General features: G+C 47.6%; 1 long non-coding RNA gene across 1 annotated transcript in view; it reads left to right on the top strand.

The window, feature by feature from the left end:
- Positions 1–1,137: 1,137 nt before the first annotated feature.
- LOC138581856 (uncharacterized) overlaps positions 1,138–26,147 on the top strand; it is an 85,840-nt gene continuing 60,830 nt past the window's right edge. Inside the window, exons 1-2 of the long non-coding RNA XR_011304828.1 lie at positions 1,138–1,260; positions 12,614–12,751. This is a non-coding gene — a long non-coding RNA (uncharacterized lncRNA). The remainder of the gene's footprint in view (positions 1,261–12,613; positions 12,752–26,147) is intronic.

Raw genomic sequence — 26,147 nt, 5'->3', positions numbered from 1 at the left:
CAACACTCTTTATTTTTATCAACAAAAGTCTTTAACAATAACCATAATGCCACTGTGTCCGAGTCTTACTATTGATTCCTTACAAACTACATATCTCTACCAAAGCACAAACTAAAAATCACACAGGAAACGGCACAGCCCAGCTATAATCTCACTCAACCCAACACACTAAATCTCCAGCACTATGCCACAGACACACAATACAATCGCATATAGACCCACACATCATATATCACCTAACCTAACATACCACCTAGAAGCAAACACAATACACAGTGACCTTTTTTCCAAACTGAGTCTACCAACAGCAAAAAGCTCTCTTGCGCTATCACTCTCCGTCCCACTAACGATCCCCAACCCTCCTTCCTTTTCATATCCCTCTGAGCACCTGGAGACCATGAAAATAGCATTGGTGCACAGTATAAATGTCAATAACATATGACATCCCTCCTCCTGTCCTGGAGCTGCTGCTAGGTAGGGAGCTGGTGTGCATGTTGATGGGCTGCCTGGGATGGGAGCTGGGGCACAAGCTGATGGGCTGCCTGAGCTAAGGGCTAGGGTGCTGGCTGATGGGCTGCCTGGGATGGGGGGGGTGAGGTACAGGCGGATGGACTGCCGGGGGTGGGGACTGAGGTACCCGGTGTTGTGTTCCCTTGGGTGGAGGTTGGGATACAGGCCAATGAGCTACATGAGGTGGGGGCTGAGGTGCATTCTTATGGGCTGCCTGGGTTGTGGGTGGAGGTGCAGACTGATGGGCTGCCAGGAGCGGGGCTAGGGTGCAGGCTGTTTCTGGGCCAACTGTGCCTGGGAAACCATTCTTCTAAAGCTGCCTGAGTTGTAGTGACAATGGTATTTCCTCTGTCAAGGAGCTTTGAAAAGTGAGACTGCTGTTTTTGTTATTTCTATTCTGTCCCCATCATCTTAAATAAGCAGCTCCTTGCCTGTGTAGCTTGTTGTAAGTATTGCATAGGCATTGTGTGTTGAGCTGAGTGGAGGCGAGTGGAGGCAGTCTGTGCAGTCTGTCACCCTATTCTGTGAAATGTTTGTGCATGTGAGCAGTCTTTCCACACTTTCCACACTTCTCTCCTGAAGGAGGAGCTGTGTATATTTGGACCCTTTTTTGCCGCAGAGCACAGCCGAGGCAAGTGGAGGCAGTCTGTGCAGTCCATGCACGTATGTGTGTCAGGGACTGTGGACTGGGGGACGGCCGCCCGCACCCGGAACGTCATCCATTCATCAGTTTCATCTGGAAAACTAAAGGTATTGACTTGCCCACCCCAGTAATCCTTCACGCATTTGCACAAACTGTGATTTGCTCGTCTGTTTATCTCTGAGCTTGTAAGCTGATTCGGTCAGCGGGAGGCGGAAGAAAAACAAAAAAAGAAAAAAAAAGGAAAACTGCTGTGCGAAAACCCGAAGGTTACTTTGGACCGTCAGCACTCACACTGTTTCACCACCGGGAGGGTTTCTGTTTATGTAAATTTAACTGGTAATGTTAAGGAGTTTGACCCGGCCCCTCGCTTCTCACCACATTCTAATTGTTAAAGAGATAAGTGAGTGAGTAGCGCCCCACTAGCCACTTGCCGGAAGGAAGGAAGAAGCTTTGTCAAGTAGGGAGGACATGAATTGGGAGCAGAGGGGTTGTACACCGCTCTAGCACCCCCTACATAACAGATTATTGGAAAAGGAGAAGCAGCTCTCATATTGTCCGTGCGTAATTAAGGCTTGCACTGCATTGTTGTTGAGCGCTTATGACCTTATAGTGCTCTCCTAGTGCACTAGTGCCTTACCTGTGTACTTAGACTCGGGGACTGCTGGCCTTGCGCCTTTGACCCGAGTCTTTTGCCTGACAGAGGTGCTCCTATACCCAGCCTTTTATCTGAACTTGTAAACTTTTGCCCAAAAGAAGATCGGTCTTGGGTACTGCGGGTGATTGGCCTATGACCCGAGTACTGGGGAAAACTTCGATGAAGCTCTCTAACAATGTATGATCTGCGAAGTGCATCTCAGGGTGTGGTAGGCAGTCAAAATAACTAGAATAATGCTGAGGGGGTGGGAAGGAAGACTCAGGGCCAAGAGATGGCAGGCTTAAGAAAAAGCGTCTTCAAGCCCTATAAATCAGGGGGAGGCGTTTTCCTGCCGCCTCCAAGTGTCTACCCTTCAGATAACCTGTCTCCTACAGGTTCGGGCATCCGAGAAATAACAGCGATGCCCAGGCAAGAATTGGGTGAGTCGACCCCAATGAATCAACCCATTCGAGCCCTATTTCAGGGTGATATAGAGTATACACTAACAACTACCATGAAGAACGTGATCTCAACTCAATTTATGCCAGCCATAGAGGCAACGCTGGACTGTACTATAGATGACCCTCCAATTCAAGGGACGGTTGCTGTGCAACCTGAAGACCCCCCAGTTCAATCCACACTTAACGTCAGCGAACCAAGAGATGAGGACCTTCTCGAGCTGGAAATGGCGGCTCCGGTAAACTCAACGTATGAATCTAATAGATCAATAAGAGAAAGGGGCCACGAACAGGGACAAGGGCCAGCTATACTAAAGTCTCCCAATCTGATGCCTGTTCCTCAAATAATGGACACTCAATACCCAGTGAATGTGCGACAGGAATGTATGCCTCCTACAATAATGGCTCTGAACTTTGTTCTACGCTCACTGGTTAAGGTTTTTGAAAACTTAAAAACAGAGGTTCAACAGCATACGGGCATACTGTTAGAGATCTCAAAGGATTTGGAGTTAAATGAAATAACTATGGTGGCCTTAAAATAAGCAATTAACAAAGTAATGGGTGCATCCCTGACTGAACACCACAAAGAAAACCAAGATCAATCAGTGAAAATGGATCATTTGGCTGCACTGTATGGGGAACTAAAAGAGGATATGGGCATCTTATTGGCAAAATCGGAATACCCCATCGAACCCATAGAGGGAAGAGGTAAAATAGGCGCACCCAATACCATTCCGGATCCAATCTTAAATTATACCTTATTGGCAAAATCGGAATACCCCATCGAACCCATAGAGGGAAGAGGTAAAATAGGCGCACCCAATACCATTCCGGATCCAATCTTAAATTATACCCCACTATCAGCATCTGTGATGGAGGAATTTTTACGGTTGGCACTGGTGGCAGATATTGAGTCACCTCAGGAAAACCTGGAAGTTAGGTCGATAATAAATGTATCATCTGTACATTTGGATTTAGAAGAACCCAAGAAAAAGAAATTGAATGCTAAATCCAAGAAGAAAAGGAAAAAAATGGCAAAACTAACAAATGAAGTACCAGACCTCCCTACCAACAACCAAGGAAAACGAAAGAGGAAACATCAGACAACAGATTCAAATTGATTTATGCGGAAAATGAAGGAAGGTTCGACAAAGGAAGAAAAAAAGCAGAAAGAGAAAGAACCTGAAATTGGCTGAGGAAAAAAGGGGAAGAAGAGTGTGAAATCAAAAGGATTGACTGGTCGTATCCCCACCGGAAATTAAGAAATAGTGAAGCTAACAGTGGGCAGTCAAACTGAATCAGTCGAGCCGCCAAAGAAGATTGCCCCAATCTTCCTCTTAGTCAAACGAAAAGGCAAACCTGCAAATCCCCCTGTAAAAATTGTTCCCATTTTTTTAAAAAGACTACATTTGGAAACCCTGCAATGCCGGGAAAAGAACCAATAGTCATCACAAAGAGGGTCAATGCAATGCAGGGGAAGATAATAATAGCGGCAAAGAAGGGCTCCCCTGTGCAAAGATTGAAAACAACCCTCAAGAACAACAGGCAACGGCTCAAACAACAAATGGGAGCGGTTTAAATAACACAGCAAGAACACCCTTGCTGAACAGCAATGCTAGGGTAGTTTTACCGACAAAATCCAGCCAGCAGGAACAGGTAACAGAGCTAAAATTCTTTCTCTCAAGAAAATCACCAGCTTTGCAAAATGATCCACCTTTAAATCGATCCATGATCTTGTCAGAAATGAAGATAATTGTAGCTCTGAAATATTTCTCAACAGCAGACATTGAGGTTGTGAGCTTTCCTTTTGGTTCTGATACCAACACTGCTGAAGTAGTGCTAAAATCAAGACTGGGATTGGATCTAATTCTGGGGGAGGTGGGGGCCTGGGATCAAAGAGGTCTGAGAATCTCACAGGTCTGTATTGGAGCAACAACTGGACAACGGACAAATCCTCACACACATGAACGATCATTGGCTCTGAAGAGTAAGGAGGGAAATGCACAGGTCCCACTGAATATGTGGGAAATGGTTCCTGAAATACTTTTGCAAGTCCACGCAAAATTGGGCATGCTTCAGCAAAAGCTCTAGTAAAGACCCAGATCAATGTACCTTCATGGAATACTAGAGGATATGCCTCTTTTTCTCAGGAGCCAAGGAAAACTCAAATATTCAAAAACTATGACTTAATTTTGCTTCAGGAAACATGGCTAACGTTTAGTGGGGATTGAGGGTTCTCTATTCTCCAACAGTTGGCCCAGGTCTCAGCGGGGGGTAGATGTCATGATGTTTGCCCCTCATGTCCCCAGCCCTCCAAGATGTCAGGCTGGAGCCAGGCCACAATCACCTACATGGCCCTCAAGGGCCTCTCCATCCCTCCAAAGACCCACTTGGAGTCAGACTTGGCGCTTGTGGCACAAGACTCACTCACTCCCATAGGATAACATTGGGGATTGGACTTGTAGTGCTTTGATGGGGACAAGATGGATGCCCCCACATATTTCGGTTCCCAGAACTGCATGTGCAGTCTAGTCTTTTGGGTTTGGTTCAGCCCAGAGACACCTGGGATACCGAGAGACTATTTAAGCCAAGCCCAGGCTGAGAAACATACTTTGTGTTTTCTGCACCTGCAGCGTGACACTCACCTTGTTCGGATCGGTCTCCAGTATGCCTGCATCTTTCTTCTGCGCTCAGCTCCTGCAAGAACAAGAACACCGTTAGGAACAGCCTTACCTTGCGGCGCTTCTGCCCATCATTCATCGCTTCTTCTGTTCTGCTGGCATCTTCGGCGGTGTCATTCCCATCCCGGCATGCTGCTTCCTAAGGAAAAGGGAAAAGAACAGAAAAAAGACATTAGTAAGCATTCCGCAAATCTTCGCTTATTTTTAAAGACTGTACAAGCTTCAAACGCTTACCTGAATCCCAGCCGCTCTGGGGGAACTCTGTCTCTGGAACTTCTCATCCATCTGCAAGAGGGAAAAGACACTCCAGGTTAGTGTGGAAACATCTAGAGGCGCTGCATACCGCGCTAACTCACCGCATTTCTTCTTCATAACCGGAATCCATGCTGAAAACGTTGCGGCACCTAAAAGACACAGAAAAAAAACTCAGTTCAATGCAAATATGAAAGGGTCGCATCGTGCTCTCACTCACCTTCAGCGCTACTCATCTCAGCAGCACGTCGCCATCCCCGGACGCCGGCCATCATCTAAGGAAGGAAAGGAACGAAGTTAGAGAACTGTTCAAAAGACTCATTATACTTACCTGTCGGACTCTTGCCAGTGAAGTAACTAGGCAGCAAAGATCCTGCATCAATCAACGCGCCCCTGTGCTGAAAGCAGGATGGAGAGCACACTTTCCAAGAAAATAAGGTGAGCTGTGCATCAAAGGGAAGGGTTGGACCCCGGGGAAGAAAGGGTTCAAGCACACAGAGACAATAGGGAGTTAAACTCTACCAATCCTGTGTTTCAGGCCCAGTCTCCGGTCGAGTAGACTCCAGGGAAGGGTTTGAGGTCGTAAGAGGTCAGAACAGGCTGAGTGACGTCCCCGTGGATTCCAGGTGAGCGTTACAGAACACAAAGCCTCACATCAAAATCCACCTGGGCGTCATGGAAACATCAGAAACCAACCAGTTAGCCCACATGTTGGGGCAGCTACGTTCCGAAGTACATGCAACCAGGCAAGAGACCAACACCCTGAGGAGAGAGCTCATAGTAGCCAAAGAACGCACTGATAATTTAAGCCGGCAACTTCTCCAGTCACAAGCAGAGCATGCACCATTGCCGGGAAGCGTGCCCTCGATGCCAGCACCATCAGCCAATCCCGTTCAGATAACCCTTCCTGGGGCAGTTCCCTTGGCCCCGCCCGAACGATTTACGGGGGATCCCAAGAGGTTTGCAACATTCATGAACCAGTGCTGCCTGCACTTCCTTGGTAGACCAGGGGCCTTTCCGAATGACCAATCACGAGTCGCTTTTGTGCTATCCTACCTGAGTGGTAGCGCCGCAGACTGGTCTGTACCCTTTGTGGCCAAAGACGATCCTTTGCTGCATGACTTCAAGGGCTTTCAGCAGGAGATGGAAAAGCAGTTCGCCCGTCGTACTCATGGGCAGGCATTAGACAACAAACTTCTGTACCTACGCCAAGGGAATCAAGACCTATTAACATACATAGCCACATTCGATAGACTCGTAGTTGAAGCAGAATGGCCAGTGGGGAAGAGAACCACGCTATTTCATCAGGGGTTGCGGGGGGAGCTCAAGGATGTTCTTCTCGCACAAGTAGTGAACCCCCCGAAACACTGCTCAGAATTCATTGACCTAGTTGTTCAACTGGATCTTAGGTTGCAGGACCGAAGAGCAGATCGAACCAGACCGGACCCTCGCCCTATGTATGTGCATTCAAAGGACAATATTGGCCGCACAACGGAAGGTTCAGGAGAACCAATGCAAATCGGGGGGGTCAAATCCCCCTTGACTAAAGCAGAAAGGGATAAAAGGAGACAGCAGCAGTTATGTCTGTACTGTGGAAGGTCAGGTCATTTCCTTAAAGAATGCCCTGTGAAGCCACCGAGCAGGCGGTAGGGGCCACGGACAAGGAAGATACCATCAAGGAATCGGAAAACTCTGCAGCCCGGCAAGTGTAGAGGTCCACTTGTCGAGAGAAGAAAGTGAACTACAGACCTCCCATTTTGCACTATCTGTGGCCTTGATCAATCACCAACAACCATCTCGGATGCACGCAGTAAGAGCGTACATTGACAGTGGAGCCGTTGGGAATTACATCGACCAGGATCTTGCGGCAAAGATGGGGCTTCCGTTACGCCCTAAATCAACCACCGACACTGTTACCACTGTTGACGGCACAGAAATAGCGTCTGGTCCAGTATCCCAATGCACTGCAGCTTTAACCCTTCTGTGCCAGGATGGACACCAAGAATCTATCGTTTTTTACCACATTAAGGCACCACAGTTCCGGTTGATTTTGGGAATGCCATGGTTGGTAGCTCACAATCCTCGAATCGATTGGCGAGCAAAAGAATTGGCCTTTCCCGAGACTTGCGCCCACACATGTTCTCGCCAAGAGAAACAACCAATAGACACCAGAACCTCCATGCTTGCGACTGTGGCAATCGGCACCCTACCAAGAGAATACCAGGACTTTCAAGATGTCTTTCAGAAAGAACAGGCTAATACCCTGCCACCGCATAGACCATACGATTGCCAAATCGACCTGATACCCGGCGCACAAATCCCTTGTGGGTGAATTTACGCACTCACGGAACCGGAAAACCAGCACCTGAAGGCCTACCTTGACCAATACCTGGCCAACGGGTTCATCCGTCCCTCGAAGTCTCCAGCAGCCAGTCCTCTATTCTTCGTACCGAAAAAGGAGGGGGACTTGAGAACGTGCATCGACTATTGTGCATTGAACCAGATTACTGTAAAAAAACGCTAACCCCTGCCACTGATCCCTGAATTGCTTGATCAAGTCAAAGATGCCCAAATCTACACAAAACTAGACCTGAGGGGGGCATATCACCCTGTTCGTATTAAAACAGGGGGGCAAATGGAAAACCGCTGTTCGCACCAAATACAGCTTGTACGAATATCAAGTAATGCCCTTTGGCCTTTGCAACGCGCCTGCAGCATTTCAATACTTCATGAACGATGTCCTACGGGAATTGATTGATGTCTGTGCTCTAGTGTACATCGACAATATTCAAGTATAATACGCATCAAAGCAGGACCAGGTTAAACATGTCCGATCCGTATTGGAGAAACTCCATCAACACCAGCTATACGCCAAGCTCGAAAAGTGCTCATTACACGTCTCCGAGGTGGAATTCCTGGGCTTTATTCTCAGCCTGAATGGAATCCGAATGGATGTACACAAGGTAGATGCTATCCTGAACTGGCCATCCCCAAATTCATTCAAGGGGGTTCAAAGTATGCTGGGTTTTGCAAACTTCTACCGCCGGTTCATCCCAGGATTTTCGCAAATCGTGCATCCCATCACGTCATTGCTAAGGAAAAGCAACAAAAAGTTCCAGTGGACAACAGAAGCCGAGGAAGCTTTCCAGGAACTCAAAGCAAGATTCACATCTGCCCCAATCTTACGCCACCCTCGCCCTGATCTCCCATACCTGGTGGAAACGGATGCCTCAGGCATGGCTATGGAAGCCGTCCTCTCACAAAAGGACCCTGAAACAGGCCAGTTACACCCTGTTGCCTTCTGGTCGCGTAAATTCACCCCCCCTGAACTCAATTACGCTATCACAGACAAAGAACTCATGAACATTAAGTCAGCCTTTAAGGCATGGCGGCACTACCTCTTGGGTGTCAGACACACAATCACTGTAATAACTGACAACCGGAACCTCCAGTAGCTAAAAACGGCAAAGGCCCAATCCTCACAACTACGTTGGGCTCTTTTTTTTTGCTGAATATGACTACGTGATTACATTTTGACCAGGGGTGAAAAACGGGAAGGTCGATGCCCTTTCCCGTGTGGGAGTGGAAGAGCAAGGGTATCAGACCCCTGACCCAATAGCAATCATCCCGAGTGACAAGCTCCTAGGAATCACAGCAACCATAACTCAGAAAGAATTACATGAAGAAATCCAAAACCTGATGAGTCCGGAGAAATTACAAGCATGGAGTGCACAAGGAGAACATTACATGATAAAAGATCAGTTGCCCTACTTCAGGAATCGTTTATTCTTACCAAACCAAGAACTACGAGAACAAGTCATGTCCGGTTATCATGATTCCTTGATCGAGGGCCACTGTGGAATCGCTAAAAACCTAGCCAAGGTAAAACGAAATTATTGGTGGCCCACGTGGCGTAAAGACATTATCCAATTCATCCTATCTTGTGGAGTGTGTGCTCAAAACAAGTCATCCAAGCAGAAACCTGCTGGGCTATTACAACCATTGGAAATCCCACCAGCACCCTGGCACACGTTGTCCCTCGATTTTATTACTGATTTACCACCCAGTCAAGTGTTTAACACTATTCTTGTGGTCGTGGACCTATTTTCAAAAATGGCACATTTCATTCCTTTAAGGGGCTCCCAAATGCTTCCACTCTGACAAAGGTATTTCTTGAAGGCATCGTACGGCTCCATGGGTTTCCTTCAGTTTTAGTCTCAGACCGAGGTACTCAATTTGTATCTAACTTCTGGAGAAAATGCTGCTCTATGGCCCAGATCGACATCCGGCTATCCACCAGTAACCATCCCCAAACGGATGGTCAAACTGAGAGGACAAATCAGACACTCGAGCAGTATCTGCGTTGTATGTTACACCAAGCTGAAGGAAGCTGTTTCGACCTATTATGGATAGCTGAATATGCTTATAATAATTCCCCACACACCAGCACTGGGCAGACACCCTTTTATACCATGTATGGCAGGCACCCACGTACTTCTGAGTTGGACGTTCCTACAACCTTGGAAATGCCAGCAGTCAAAACCTTGCACGCAACCATTTCTCAAACCTTTAAAAGGGCAGCTGAACACCGACTTCAAGCTAAGAATCGTCAAAAGAAGTTTGCTGATCAACACCGAGCAAAGGCCCCCAACTACCAAGTGGGAGACAAAGTCTGGGAGACAAAATAAACACATGTCCATTAAAGGAACCCAAACTTTCTGTCCAAGATACCTGGGTATTTGTCACCTCCGTGATAAATCCTGTGGCGGTCAGACTAGCTTTGCTGTCAAACATGCAGATTCATCCTGTGTTCCATGTGTCTCTCCTTAAACCTGTTCAACCTGGGACCCGGGTAACACCGCAGCCAGTAGTAGTCGCCGGGGAGCCAGAATTCAAAGTCAAGGACATCCTGGATTCAAAGTACGCCAGATCCAAATTATACTACTTAGTAGACTGGAAGGGGTATGGTCCACAAGACAGGACATGGGAGCCTTGTGAGTACATCCATGCACCTCGCTTGCTTAGACGATTTCATCAAAACCATCCAAACAAACCAGGACCAGACAGAATAGCAAGGCATGAGAGGGGTCTTGGGGGGAATGCTGTCATGATTCCTGCCCCTAATATCCCCAGCCCTCCAAGATGTCAGGCTGGAGCCAGGCCAAGATCACCTACATGGCCCTGAAGGGCCTCTCCATCCCTCCAAAGACTCACTTGGAGTCAGTCTTGGCGCTTTTGGCACCAGACTCACTCAATCCCATAGGACAACATTGGGGATTGGACTTGTAGTGCTTTGATGGGGACAAGATGGATGCCCCCACATATTTCAGTTCCCAGAACTGCATGTGCAGTCTAGTCTTTTGGGTGTGGTTCAGCCCAGAGACACCTGGCATACCCAGAGACTATTTAAGCTACACCCAGGCTGAGAAACATGCATTGTGTTTTCTGCATCTGCAGCGTGACACTCACCATGTTTGGATCGGTCTCCAGTATGCCTGCATCTTTCTTCGGCGCTCAGCTCCTGCAAAAACAAGAACACCGTTAGGAACAGCCTTACCTTGCGGCGCTTCTGCCCATCATTCATCGCTTCTTTTGTTCTGCGGGCATCTTCGGCGGTGTCATTCCCATCCCGGCACGCCGCTTCATAACCGGCATCCACGCTGAAAACGTCGCAGCACCTAAAAGACACAGAAAAAGAACTCAGTTCAATACAAATACGAAAGGATCGCATTGCGCTCTCACTCACCTTCAGCGCTACTCACACCGGCCATCATCTAAGGAAGGAAAGGAACGAAGTTAGAGAACTGTTCAAAAGACTCATTATACTTACCTGTCGGACTGTTGCCAGTGAAGTAACTAGGCAGCAACGAGCCTGCATCAATCAACGGGCCCCTGCGCTGAAAGCAGGACGGAGAGCACACTTTCCAAGAAAACCAGGTGAGCTGTGGATCAAAGGGAAGGGTTGGACCCCGGGGAAGAAGGGGTTCAAGCACACAGAGACAATAATGAGTTAAACTCTACCAATCCTGTGTTTCAGGCCCAGTCTCCAGTCGAATAGACTCCAAGGAAGGGTTCGAGGTCATAAGAGGTCAGAACAGGCTGAGTGACGTCCCCGTGGATACCAGGTGAGCGTTACAAAAAGTAGTCTTCTTCTATCGATTGACTCAAAAGTAATAAAACTGGGAGCACAGATGAAAAGAATAAAATCTAATTTCTGTAAATTCTCTCTACTCCCGCTGGTTAGATTCGACATAGGAAAGGTGGTTCCCATAATATTGTTTGGTTTGGACTATAATCCAATAGCTATGGATTTAGCCTGGGACATAATAGAGGCTAAACTGTGGAAGCGAACCTTAGGCCTCCATAATTGTGTGCCAATAGTCAGCCTTAGATATGAACTTGGTTTATCTTCTCTCAGATCGTGGATGGAGTGGAAGTGGATTTCCCTTTATAGACTTATCTCAGATACTCCGAAGGGCTCTCTGCACGCGGACGTGGCTCTGTCAATGCAACTAGCGAACAATGGGTTCCTGGTAAAATTCAAACTGAAATGCACAGAAATATTGACCAAGTCTGAGTGCTGTCTGGATCTCCTTGTCCAAAATCCCACCAAAGTCAAGGAACAGATGAAGCGATGGGACTGGATAAGCACAACAGATAGTATGAAGAAGGCCAAGATCTCTGCCTCCTTTACAGTGTTGGGTAAACGACTGTCAGTTTTGCCTGCCTATCTAAAAAAGTCACCTGATTAATCTATAAGAACCTCCTTTCTGAGATTCTGGTTAAATTTACTGCCAACTCTGAAGATATTATCCACCAGAGATAAAGAAGGGACCATTAGCGCGATCTGTGACAAGTGTGACAGTGAAGAATGTCAATGAATTAAACATCTACTATCCAGCTGTTCCGGTACTTGGGACATGAGGGTGGAAAGACTTGCTAGGTTTGTTCATGATGTACGCTGGTTAAATACTGAGGAATTCTGGCATAGATTATCATCAGGTAATGAGATATTTCTATCTGCAGAGGTTGTTAGAATCCTTCTGAAACTGAAATTGGTGTTAACCTGATAAACGTACGGAGAGGGGGGAAGAAACAAAATAAACGGGAGGTGATTAAGAAATGTTATGAAGTTTTCTTTGTATGCCATGCTATGAATGAAGTGCCTTTCCTTTTTTGTTCTATTGCCTTTTCTTTTCTTTCTTTCTCCCTTCTTTCTTTGATTATCTAAGCTCTATCTTATTCAATTTCTTCTTTTTAAAAGAAAAAAAAATTATATTTGTTAATTTGATTGCAATGTGTATATTTTTACATTTTTCTATTTCTATGTATATATTGTTGGTCGATGTGTTAAAAGTCAATACATTTGGCTAATGCACAATAAAAAAATAATAATAATAATTGTGTGTTGTCCATTCTTTTGTTGACCCTGCAGTGCTGCTATTAAAGATGTACCAAACTAACCTCACCCGGGATTTGAGTCCCCCGTCTGATTTCCATGACAAGAGGGCAGGTCTATCTACTGCCAAGGTCAGTGCAGAAAAAAGCAAGCGACCAACAAAGTACTCCTTTGGTGAGCCAAGTTTCTTTTCCCAATCCAGACTTCAAATGTATAATTCGAAATTAGCTACACATTCCCATCTCCATGAACAGAAGTTATCTACATGTGTCATGCAGTGTGGAGTTTGTGCAAAAACACCAAATGAGTCCACACAACTGTTTTTGGGCTTCACAAGTCTAACAAGGCCTTGCCAGGCATACCTTACAATCCCACTGTCCCTTTGTATTCATTACTCCCTATCCTTGTCCTAACATCTCTACAATTGGATTATTTCCTTCCTCGTCTTCCCCATCCTAGTACCCTTGCTAGTTGGCAGGACCCAGATCCAGATCCTCACCATGCTCCATGTAGATGGCATTCATGGGGACTTTCAGTTGAAGATCACAACATGTATGGGCAATCTGGCCTGCCTTACTGCAGGAGTAACATTTTGGCGAAGCTCAATTGGTCAGATTGATAAAAGGACAAAGGTGGGAAAGGGCTGGTGAGGTCATGCACGAGAGAGATAAAAGTACAATACCAAGCCACGATCTTCCCTTTCAGGGCGAAAGGTTTATCCTACCCTACAAAAGCAGCAGTGCCCCTGACTATGCCAACAACAGACAGGAGCTACTGCTGGAAGGTCAACTTCAATTTTTCAAACACATGGAAACTATCATCTCCAGACCTTGAGACCTACAAGTCATCTAAGCAGGCTGTTCGATACAGTCTGACTCGTCACCTCTATAAGGAAGGCATGGTGTCAACAATAAGACAGGCACACTTGATCACGGTTCAAGGGTGTGTATTGAACTTTCACAAGGGTGTGCTAAACGCCTATCTAAACCTAAATCTAGAGATGGGAGCAAGCTACGACCATCAAATAATAATAATGCAGTCCTAGTGAGTCTTGTCAAAATAAATGGCCCTATACTAAAAAACCTATTGCCAACCTTACCACTAATTTACAAATAGTGTGGGGTAGTGTTCATAAAAAAGAAAGAATTGTTCCCAAAATAATATGTCGGGATGTTCGGGCCGTTGGCCCCCCTTCCTCAAGTTTGCAGCACAGAGCAAGGCGGTTCACTTCGGCAAAGCACACATTCTGGCTTCTATGGCACGAGGATACAGTTCCATTTCCTGCATCAGGACCTTCTGTGTACAAGTCTCTTTACTTCTTAAAAGTCTCTTGATTCAAAGGGCCTGATGTACAAAAACAAGATACAAAGTTATTTTCCAATAAGTATCCAATTCAGGTGATTCACCCTGGATCCCCCTCAGCCGGAATCAGATTCCTTTTCTATCACAATCGTTACTGCGGATCCCCCTCTACCGGGCTCAGATCCCCTTTTTACATGTTCAGAGAATTTTCTTTCTCGGGTGACTCACGGTTCACACAAGAGACCTCCTCAGCCGGGCTCTGATCCTTCCTCTTCTCCAGTTAGTCTCCCTCAGCCGGGCTCAGACCAATTGCAGTTCACGTTAAACTATCAAAGGGCCTCATTACAACCCAGGCGGTAAGTTCCCAACTTTACCACCATGGTGTAAACTCTGTTTACACCATGGTGGATGGCGGATTTACCGCCCCATTCCAAGGTGAGTGGGGCGGTAAATCCCCATTCCCCATTTACCCTTCCCCATTCCCATTTTTGCCCCATAGGGAATAATGGGAGTGGGGAAGGCGCTAATTACGGCACCGTAAATTACGGTGCCGTAATTAGCACCAAGGCGGGTTAGCGCCTTGCATTTTAACGGCTGGTAGGAGCAGGCGTTAAAATGGTAATCAGGCGTTAAGGGTTAACGGCGCCGACGGCGCCGTTAAACCCTTAACGCCTGGGTTGTAATGAGGCCCAAAGACTTTTAAATATGCACAGGGTTTAGCTTGACCCATTATAGGACCACTTTGATTTCAAGATTCCCTTTTCAACACGGGCCTCATTATGAGCATGGAGGTAATGAAAAAAGGAAGGCGGAATGGTAATACCGGGTCGAGTACCGATCCGGGCCATTACGAGCCTTCAAACCCGGCGTTACCTCCACCGCCTGTACCATGCCCCTACTTACCGGCATGCGCGCGTCCACGTGCCATTGACGGCGTCAATACCAGGATGCCGCTAACAGGAGGACATCACTAGTAAGGCGGGCAAGCATCTACCGGCATCCCGAAGGCGGTAAATAGGGTCTGGATGATGGCGCTAGTACAGGCATCACGGATCACCCGTAAATAGCAACCTGCTGTGTACCCAACTGCCACAGGTGCACACAATCTCCACAGGTGGAGGCAATGGAGCCTGCTCCAGCACAAAAGGAGCACACCCACACACCACACCCCTTCCAACACCAAAATGATCCCACTTGCTGTTGCAATCCTTGTGCTGGAGGACATGCCTGTATTGCTACACCGGCAACAACAACTACAACTACAACAACAGGCAGCACAGAGGAGACTCAGGAGGAGAAGGAGGGTGAGACAGGCCCAGCAAGTCCCACCAGTGCAGCCAATGGTACCACGTAGGCAGCCACCAATCCCTTGCATCAGAGCCAGTCCATTTAACCTAACCCCTGTGCAGATCCACACCCTGTACCGGTTGGACTGGGACACCATCACCACCATAGTGGACATGATACACAACGACATTGTCAGCCTGCTAGAAATCTGCACTGCCATCCCCCCTCTACTGAAGGTTGTGTCTGTGCTCTACTTCCTGGCCAAAGGCACCTACCAGCAGACAGTGGGCCAGCTGCATGGCATATCACAACCACTCTTTTCACGCAGGCTGACCCAAGTGCTGGATGCCCTCCTGAAGCATGCAGGCAACCACATATCCTTACCATGGACTGGCCAGGAGCTCGCTGACACTAAAGTCGGCTTCCATGCACTGGCAGGCATGCCCAATTGCATCTGTGCCCTCGACTGCACCCATGTAGAATTGGTGGTCCCTCATGCCATTGAGGTGGTGTACCGCAATCTTAAGCAATACCACGCCATCAATGTGCATATGGTATGTGACTCCAGCAAGATGATCACACATTGTTGTGCCTGATATCCCGGATCCACACATGATGCTATGGTGCTGCAGAACTCCACGCTACCCCGCTACATAGAGCGACATGCTGGACGACGTGCCTGGCTGCTTGGTAAATTGCCTGACAGGCTTATGGCAGTGCAATGGGGAGGTAAGACCGGGGGGGGGGACGCATACTCCACCTAGGTGAGATGGGGGGACAAATACTCCATCTGGGTGAGATTGTGGGGGGCACATACTCCACCTGGGTGAGTTTGGGGTGGACGCATACTCCACCTGGGTGAGATTGGGTGGTGAGTGGACAAGGCACATACAGTGAAACACTGTAGCCCTGAACATCCCAACCTGAACATGACACATCAATGCCATACATAAGACCAATGCTGCACATCAATGACAATATGCCAGACGTACAAGCAGGCCACCATGGGAATGCCAAGTGATGGATGACAGAACATGATCACACCTGTGGCAATGCCGCTATTGGGAATACATACAGAGTACCACACATCACCAACATGGATGTTTAAACATTGTCCCGCATCCACAGTACACCTGCATCAGCATGCAAGTGAACGCCCTGCATCATCTGGACAATGCAATCCACACCAGCAGAACATATTACCGTACACATTGCGTCAAATGAACCTGCACGCATTAATCCAGGGACATGTGCATGTGAACAACGAATAGCTGCAGCCATGGTAGTGATTACTAAGGTGTCAGGTCTGATATCGACTAACACATACCTCATTGTGCCCCCATTCAGGTGATGGTGGCTATCCCTTGAAGCCGTGGCTACTTACCCGTGTACAGAACCCGCAGAACAGGCACGAAGAGGAGTACAATCGGGTTCATACCCGTACCCGTGCTGTGATCAAGCAGACTTTTGGCCTGTTGAAGGCACGGTCCCGCTGTCTCAGCAGGTCTGGTGGAGCACTCCTTTACGGGCCTGAGAAGGTGGCAAATATCACCATGGTCTGTGCCATGCTGCACAACATGTGCATCTGGAGAAACATACCAATGCCACCTGACATTGACCTGCATGCACCGGGTAAGGAGGAGGATGATGATGATGGAGGATGACCGTGCTGTGCGCCAATCACTGTAATAACTTTATACAAATAAGATTGCTTGCCACAAATTATCTTTCGGCAAATGAGAATAACACTTACCTCTGTGGTGATCGGGATTCTTGAAACTAGAAGCTAGAGGGAATTACCTGAAAACTCCTCCCCAATCCAGCCCAAGGCTAGATTGAGGTGAAATCCCCAGGGGAAACCCCGAAGGGAAAAACCCCGTGAGGAGCTGCTAGAGAGCGTGGATTCCTGTAGCAGCTGGTGGAGTGGTGGAGGGGAAACACTAGTTGAGCTGAATTCCGGAATCTTGTCAAGGTGGTTTCTGATAGAGAAGAATAGAATCTAGATGAGTATGATATCAAATGGAGTAAGTAAAGTGGTAGGGAAAGAGAAAGGATCTTACCCTGAAAAGCCTATTTTCTACTGAGGAGTTCTAGTCAGTCGGAGGTAAGGTTGGTATTAGACCGGATGGTGACAGCCCAAGGAAAAGATTGTTCAGAGCCAGGTGAAAGGCTTGTGGCTCAAAGATACTGAAAGGCTGATATGGATAAAATAGAAACGTTAGATCAAGGAGGGAATCCTAGTGAGAGACTTGATGAACGAAAGTTTGATAGAAACAAAGACACTACCGGAGAGGACAGTCGGAAACACAGGTAGGTGAACTTCCGTTTATCCGCTGTGCTCGAGAAGACTTTGAATTCTGATGAGTCCAAGAAAACGGAAGGGTAAGAAGAAAAGAAGTTAGGTGAGAGAAGAATGATCCTCGGGGAGGTAGCTGCGGAATTACTTCAGGTAGGAAGTTTAGCGAAGGATAGCGAAAACTTACGATGCGCAGCGCGACTCTGAGTAGAGAAGCAACGCGTAGTGCAGAGGATCCTGTTGCCGGAAGTACCATTCCGGAAGCTTGGAGGCGGGGCTAGTCCCGCGGTGTGAGGAGTGAAAACAACTAGAGCGCGGCTTACCGTCTCCAGATCCTCCATATTGAAAGTCCCGATTTCGGGTTGAGCCATAGCTGTTCCCGGTATTGATTTCTCTAAGTGTGCGGCAGTTCGGTTACACAGAACAGTCGTAACAATCACTGATTGACGATTTCTTGTGAACCACAGGGATGCTGATGGGTCTGTACTACACTGGGCACTGGGATCGTATGGATATGGACACAGGGTGTGTGGGGAGTTGGGCACTGTGCGTTGTCATGAATTGAATAAACACACACGAAATGAACAATGGCCAGTCATGATATGATTTTTAACACAACAGGTTTATTGGAAAATTAACAATATAGTGCTAGAACCCTCTACCTCACACACACCCTCCCTCCTCCCCTGACCCCCATCACTCCCAACACCCCATACCCCCCAAAACCCCATACCCCCACAACACCCCAAACACCCCCATCCCTCCTCACCCATTGTCATCCCACACACAATGTGCCATTTGTGAGTTTTGCAAGGTGGCAGTTAGCACTTGCAGAGTGGTCCTGCTACTTCCAGCCTCTCTTCGGGTCTGGGGGCAGTATGTCCATTTGGCGAATGCTGTGCCTGGTCATGAGCACAGGACTTGAGGGAGTTGAGCTGGCAGGTGTGGTGGATGGGGTGGAGGTTGATGGGTGTGCGACCGCAGGCGAAGTTGGTTGTTGCTGCATATTCTCTACAATCCTGCCAAGGACCTGTGTAACCGCAGCTAAGCTGTCTCTGATCACTATGGTGTTGGTATTCATGGCAGTGATGGAAGCCGCATTTGCCTCCCGAATTTCATGGCGGGTCAGTTCCCCATCCGCCACATACTGGCGGACCAGCTCAATCAGACTGTCCTGCCGGGCCTCAACCCTCGTGAGGCGGGTCTCCATGTCTGTGGGGGCTGTGGAGGTGGGAGGTGCAGTGGCAGGGTGGCCCAATGCTGGACTGCCCTCTGATGTGGTGGACAGATGTGGACTGCCCAGTAATATGGCATGGTCTAGCATGGGGCATACTGGTGTGCCCTGGGTGGAGTGCAGGGGTGTGGGCTGGGGACTGGGTCTATGCAGACATACTACATGGATGTTGTTGTCCATGTCGGTGAATTCCTCGGCGTGGCCCTCCACGTCACTGAGGGGGGGCAATGGCTGCTATCTCCCCTATGGAACTGGTGGCAGCGGACTGCGTTCCATCACCCTCTGCCTCTGAAAGTGTTGCTGACTCTGTAGTGGCAGTGTCGTCGGCTGGTGTAGTATCCTCCTCTGCTGGCCTGGGCTGTACTGCTGCCTTGGGTTGCACTCTGGGCATTGGTGCTGCCCTGGAGGTTGAAGGCCCAGTGCATTCTTGTCTGGCCCTGGATCCCTTTGAGGATATCGAGGCCCTTGGGGCAGGGTCCTGGCCTTCACTTTCATGCGTCTGTGCCTGTGGGGGAACAAGAGATGCAGGGCATCAGTGATGCTGTTTCATACAAGATGCATGATTTGGTGCTGTTCAGTATTTCATGTTTCATGCATTGCATTCTTGTAGGTGTGACGCACAGGGTACTTTTAATGGGGGGGGCATATTGGCATACGACATGGGCTCTCCATTCAGTACTGATGTGTACTAGGTGGCATACCGTTGTATTGCGGTTTGCGTGATGTGTGACATGTGATTGATCCCTGTGTGTTGGGTGTCTGTTGGTAATAGGATTGGCACGCAGCATGCATTTCATTGTGCCAGGGTTTGGGCCACCATCTGGACATGGATCTGTATATGTGTTTATGAGGGCCCATGCATTGGCTTGGTTCACTTTCACATCTGTTGTGCTATGTCAGGCTTTGGTTCTCTGGGGTTTGTGGGGACACTCACCTCCATCTCCGATGACGGCACACCTGTCTCCATTTCTCCAATGCCCTCAATCGATTCCATGTTGATCATGGTGCTGCACGTCTCCTCCCATTGCATCAATTTGGTGGGTGAGTGGTCCCCGCTGCCTGTAGCCATGGCCTCCTTGCGGTTTGCGGATAGTATGTTTCGCACCCAGAGATGTAGATCGTCCAACCTTTTTTTGCAGTCTTTCACCGTGCGGGGGGTGGTGCCAACCGCTGTCACCTTCCGTGCCACCTCCTCCCATATTTGTTTTTTTTCACAGTTGGGCTTCGTGTTTCAAGTTATTGGCAAACACCTCATCCGCATGGCCTGCCAGCATATCCGCCAGCATGTTGAGCTCCTCATCGGAGAAGCGCTTCTTGCGCAAGCGGGGAGTGGACTTCCGAGTGGCCTTTGACATGATGGGTTGATTGAGCCTGCTCTCCACTCTGTAGCACTGCTGTGTTAATAGGATTGCAATGGATTGTGTTTTTTAAGATGGCCGCCGGCGCATTTCCTTTTCTGGTGCAATGACGTTATTTGCGGGTTCGGTATTACGAACCCGGTATTTGCATGATGGTATTGCCGGGTCCGTTTTTAAGGGGTTGCTCCTGTTCGGAGGCGGTATTGGCGGGTCCCGTGATGGCGCTATCGGGATTTTGGGGGGCCTTTAGCGGCATGGTGGTGAAACCATTACCGACATGGGGGTTTGCGCGTGCTCGCGCTCTCGTAATCAGCCGCTATTAACGGCGTCGAGGGTGCATGGACGCGCTAATGCCACCATGTGGTTAATGACTACGTTTTTTCCACTATTCTCATAATGAGGCCCTTAGCATCAGTTGGATACCAAACAGAGACTTTCGAATGAGCACCCACGTGGCACCGGACCACTCTGTCTACGGTATCTTTCTTGGCATCCCAAAGTTACTCCTTTGGTGTCCAATTATAATCGCGTTGCTTGTCACATATGTCTCACACACTGTTCTCTTTAGATTTCTCCATACAATGTTGCTGCTTGCAACCTTGGATCAAACACAAGCTGGTTTGGTATCAGTCTCTCCGACTCACCGGCTGTGCATCTTTACTGACGCTGCTTTGTTGTAGGAGCAAAGGACACAGCGGCAATCGCTACTTCCTACCTTGGTTATTGATGTGGGAGAGCCCCGGATACTTCCGATACACAGTGCAGGTTTGTTCAGCTTTAGTTCCCTGTCTTAGATTTCTACTTTCCAAGGTTCGCGAAAGTAACAGTCTGAAAAGGTCAAGGGCACTTCCCTCCATGCAACGCTCTCTGGTCTCACCATCTTTCTCCTCGTATTAAACTGCCATCTTGGAACTGCTGTTTCCTTGTATGCTTTGCCTTGCTCAGAGTGTGCTTTCGTGCTCCGCCTTTTATCCATGTGGGGAAGTGTGATTGAAGTCAAGTGTGTGTAATGATCAGTAATTGCCTGATCTTGCCTGACCATTGTATTTGGACATGTCTGGTATACAGCTCTGGTGTTAGTCCGTTATCGCTCATGGTGAGCCATCCGTGGGAAAGTGTTTGTGTTGGGAAAGGGGGGGCATTGTGTTCCTATGTATCCTACCTGGTAGGATGGAGAAAAGGTGTTACAGGGAAGGAGGATACCGCGTCCCACCATCCGGTATCCCACTTCCACTCCCCGAATACCACTCCCCGAAAGGTGCCATAAGGAAGGGGATACCATGCTTCACCCTTCGGTGTCCCACTTCCACTCCCCCCAAGATCTCCCATCCAGGTGATCCTCCCGCACTGGCCCACCCCCAGGAACTGGATCCAAAAGTGATGGCCGTGTCCTGGCCACCAGCATTATAGATACCCGGGGACTAGCTGGTGAGAAAACTCCAGGTTTCTGACAACTCCCCCTGGTACATTGATGACCCTATACCTGCAAAAAATCCTCAGAAGAGGAAGAGCCTATTCATTTGCAAGAAAGACACCTGCCAGGCCCCGGACCTTCAAAATGGGAAGAGTTTATACTCCATTATCTTCTCAGTGCTAAAGACCTCAGAGAATGTCAATTGGTCCTGGACTTGAAGAAAGCCAATGTGCTCATTAAAACCACTCACTTCCAGATGGAGACCCTCCAGAAAAATAACACAACTAATATCAGTGTACGATTTCATAGCATTACTGGATCTGACCTATGCTTCACTGAACATAACAGTTAATGATCACATCAGCAATTGTTCATGTTAGCAGGGAAAGATCTCCACTACCTGTCTGTCCAAGAGCGCTTATGAAGGTCCTGGAACCCCTACTGGACTATCTTCAGCAGTGAGGCATTTGCATATACCCCTACCTCGATGATTGGCTGACCAATGCTTTTTCTCAGGAGGAGGCCAATCTACCTATGAAGCTAGAGATTAGGATCCTTCAACAACATGGATTACTGATAAACAGAAAACAAATCACAACTCGCAGTTCAGTCCAGGACCTACAATTCATCAGGCCAGGTTGGATTTTCAGTGGGAACTGGTCTGTGTTCAAGGCTACATGGCAACCACCATGATTGCAGTCCCTTGTACTATAGAGCACTTGAGATCTATGATTTCCCAACTCCACAAATGCTGAGAGTTTCATTTTGATCATTCCTACTGTTCAGGAGGAGAGGAAATCGCTGACGGGTCCATAGGTCAGCACTCACCCTCTAGAACCTGTAAGACAAGATAGCTTCACCATGTGAGGACAGGGGGTGCAGGATTCACTTACTCCAACATGACTCAATGATGAGGACTCAGTAAGTTGGCAAAGGGAATTCTGTTTAATGACAAGTACATCAAACAGGGAAAACAAATGGAAATCAGCAGCATTGCGATCACCTGTCTCGCTCCGACTTCCTCGAACTTCAGTTGAACAGCAACTTTTATGCATAAAACTCATCATCATTTGACGTCTAATTCTACAAAACTCGTCATGCAATATAATTGGTTAGGAAAGGTAACTTAAGTGTAGGTGCTATATCTGTATATGGTAACAGAGCATGCGGATTGGACAACTCTTATCGGGTGGGCGTCTACGTACAACCCTCTACATTCACGTGTGATGGACGTCACTACATCTACGATGTCCTATTGGTTATAATATCTGTAGGACTCCAGATAACTTGGTCCATTGTGATTGGTCGGGTTACACCCCTAGACATAAATCCCCATTTTAATTAGCAGCATGCAGAGTGGACACCCAGGTGCCTAGTGTCCTAAATTTCACCCTGCCGCCCTTCCATCAATCTGTATCTTAGGGCTATGTGTCAATTAGTTGGCTGGGTATGGCCTTGGAACTGTAGCCTCTTATCAGGAAAAGTTATGGCATCCTCAGGTTCTGGATGACATCAGGCGATGGTACCTCTTCGCGCCTGGCTGGTCCCGTGTCTATTCACCATGGATCTGCCTCAGTTTCCAGCTTTTATTGTATTTAATTCTACTTCGGCCCAGCCACCTGCCTGGGCCTCTCTTATCTTGACCTTCACGGGCGAGCTGGTATGCTGCAAAGTTTGATTCTTGCGAGTTGACGCTCTCCTCCCTTTCTCTGGGTGACCTCGATTTCCCAGGCATGAGCCGCTCTCTGTTGAGTTTCGATTCCGCTCTTCCTCCCTGTTCTGGCTGGGTTGTGAAACTCGGCCTGTTAGGCCTCGGGCAGCCTAGGCACATTTCTGCTTTACAAAATGTATAATGTACTTCTTGAGGTAGATATATATATATATTTGGCGCATGCCACTTTCCATTATTCTACTAAGCATAGCAAGCAGTATCGTTTTCTTTAGCTTCTTGCGTTCCAAACCTATTTACACGTGTTTCCTTACATTTCAGCATCGTCTCTCTCCTGTGTCCATTACATCTATTTTCATAATTGCTCGCGCTGGAGTGTTATCTTCGATAGCCGATTTGTTCATTTGCGAGTCTGTTCAGGCACTTATGTCATTTCTACTGGCCTTCCATTAAGGCTCTTGGGGTCTCTTTCTGGACCCTATGTAGGTACTCCTCATTTCGTATCAGTGGCTGCTATGGCTGTCTGATAGGGTACCGTGCTGCCCAGGGTTGTCTGGTTATGGGCGCTTCAACAGGTACAGATCTTCTAATGTACACTGGGCAGAGTCCCAGTGCGGCTCTCTGTTGGTTCATTTGCTCTTCATACGTCACGTACCTTGGCGAGTGCCTTCCTGGAAGCTCGAAATGAGGGGCTGGGGTGCAGGTCATGTCTGGGACCTTCTTTACACTACGTCACACCTTCTGAAGAGAGAGCTGTAGTGGTGGCTGAAAGACTCCAAGTGACTTAAAGGGTTTTTCATGTAGCTCCTCTCACCAATCACAATTACATCAGATGCAATGCCCCTGTTTTGGGGGTAAAATTAGAGTCAACCAGGGTGCAGGGGAAAGGTCCCAACAGGTACAATCTAGAGCCTCGAACTGGAAGGAGTTGGCAGTAGTGTTTAGGGCCTGGCTGTCCCTTCTTCCTTTGATAATATAAAGGGACATTCATGTTTGGCCAGAAGATACAACAGAAGTGGCCTATATCAATAAGCAAGGGGGCACCAGATTTCTCATTCTTGTGATTCTTTCTTACCACGGGATGTCCTGGGCGGAGGAACTGCTTTTCACCCTTTCACCATCCCACCTTTCTGCAGTGTCTAAGGTTAAGTCGGAGCTACTCAGCAGTTTCTTTTCATTGTTGCAAGAGCTTTCCTTGCACTCCGTGAAAGCTGACCAAGCAGGTGTCCATTGGTAGACGTGCTTGCCTTGGCAGCCAATATGCAGTTTCTCCTTCTCTGTGAGCCTCCATTTTGGGGGAGATATACTTTCCCTGCAATAACCCATAGGTGCCTGAGGCGCACTTACTGGGTGCCACATTTTCAATTTACTTTTTGCACGCAGCTTTGATTTCATTTTAATTTATTCTCCACTCCTTTTTGTTATTTTAATATATTTATTTGTGTACCTTGGTTCCTTGTAACTGCTACAGCGGTGTGAGGTTGCCTGGGCACCCTTGCGGCTTCAGGACTCCTCTCATTGCTCGCCTTTCTTTTATTTCATTACTGCAAGCCCCCGACAAGTCTGTCCTCGCTCCCCATAGGTACTTGCAGCGGATTGGCTGCTGTCAATACATGTGTATTAGCCGTCACCCCCTCGGCCGCGCAGCGTCCACGTGCAGCAGAACCGTCTTGTCACTGCCGAAGTCAAGCTTACGTCCTGCCCATCTGTCCCCATCCGTGCCTCAGACGGGCTATGGGTCACTCCATTTGTGGTAAACTTTTCATCTCTTTCCCGTGCGTAGCTTAGCTATGCCCCCCTGGAAACAATCTTCCTGGCGATTGGCCCATGAGCCTCCCTCCTCCTTCACGGTCCTCTGCCACCTTCACAGGGATGAGATGTATATTATTTAACGACCGCTCTCTCGTGGAGCACGCACTTCATTGTTTTGACCTCCTACAAGAGCAGTCTCCTGATTTTGCATTTATTACAGAGACCTGGCGCTGGAACTCTTTCATGACGCAACCCTTATGCAGTCGGTTGGCCACTTAAGCATCTCACATTAGAGCGTACGCATATAACATATACCTCAAAAAAGAGTATACATACCGCCACATTTTTCTTTGTGGCTCTGGTGGAAATTTAAAATTCTCACCTGGCTTCAAATATCTCCAAGACTATTTGATTAGTACACATTAACAGGAATACCCTGCACCGCGACCATGAACTACAACACGTGTGTCATAGCCGGCATGGAACACATAACAGTGGGCCACAACATCACACAAACTGAGCAAGACAATGGCCCAAAGTCAATTGCAGGGTATCCAAACTCTTTATGGTGCAACCCTTATTCAGTCAGCTGCCCAAACTCTTTCATGACGCAACCCTTATGCAGTCGGTTGGCCACTTAAGCATCTCACATTAGAGCGTACGCATATAACATATACCTCAAAAAAGAGTATACATACCGCCACATTTTTCTTTGTGGCTCTGGTGGAAATTTAAAATTCTCACCTGGCTTCAAATATCTCCAAAACTATTTCATTAGTACACATTAACAGGAATACCCATTAATTAGTACACATTAACAGCACTACCCTGCACCGCGACCATGAACTACAACATGTGTGTCATGGCCGGGATGGAACACATAACAGTGGGCCACAACATCACACAAACTGAGCAAGACAATGGCCCAAAGTCAATTTCAGGGTATCCAATGTAACTAATGTTTTGTTCAACAACTCTCCAAAGGGTAAATCAGACCCTTAACACCATAACCATAACATACATTATTTAGTATATAAACATTTCTTGATGATGGTGGAAATTTCAGAAAATAAAAAAAAAAATATTATTACTTTGTTCTTAAAAAAAAAATTAAATTCGTTTTTTCATTTATATTGATAGTGTTGCAAAAGTCCATGGTGGCTTTTCCACATTCATTAAGAAAAAAAAAATCAAAATAAAGAAAAAAATGTAAATTGTCACGTTTGCATTATTGCCAAACATAATTCAATCCAAAATA

Source organism: Ambystoma mexicanum, chromosome 3q (genome assembly GCF_040938575.1).
Source record: "Ambystoma mexicanum isolate Mex_15411 chromosome 3q, UKY_AmexF1_1, whole genome shotgun sequence".
In the NCBI taxonomy this organism is placed as follows: domain Eukaryota; kingdom Metazoa; phylum Chordata; class Amphibia; order Caudata; family Ambystomatidae; genus Ambystoma; species Ambystoma mexicanum.
This window is presented reverse-complemented; position numbering and strand designations above follow the sequence as displayed.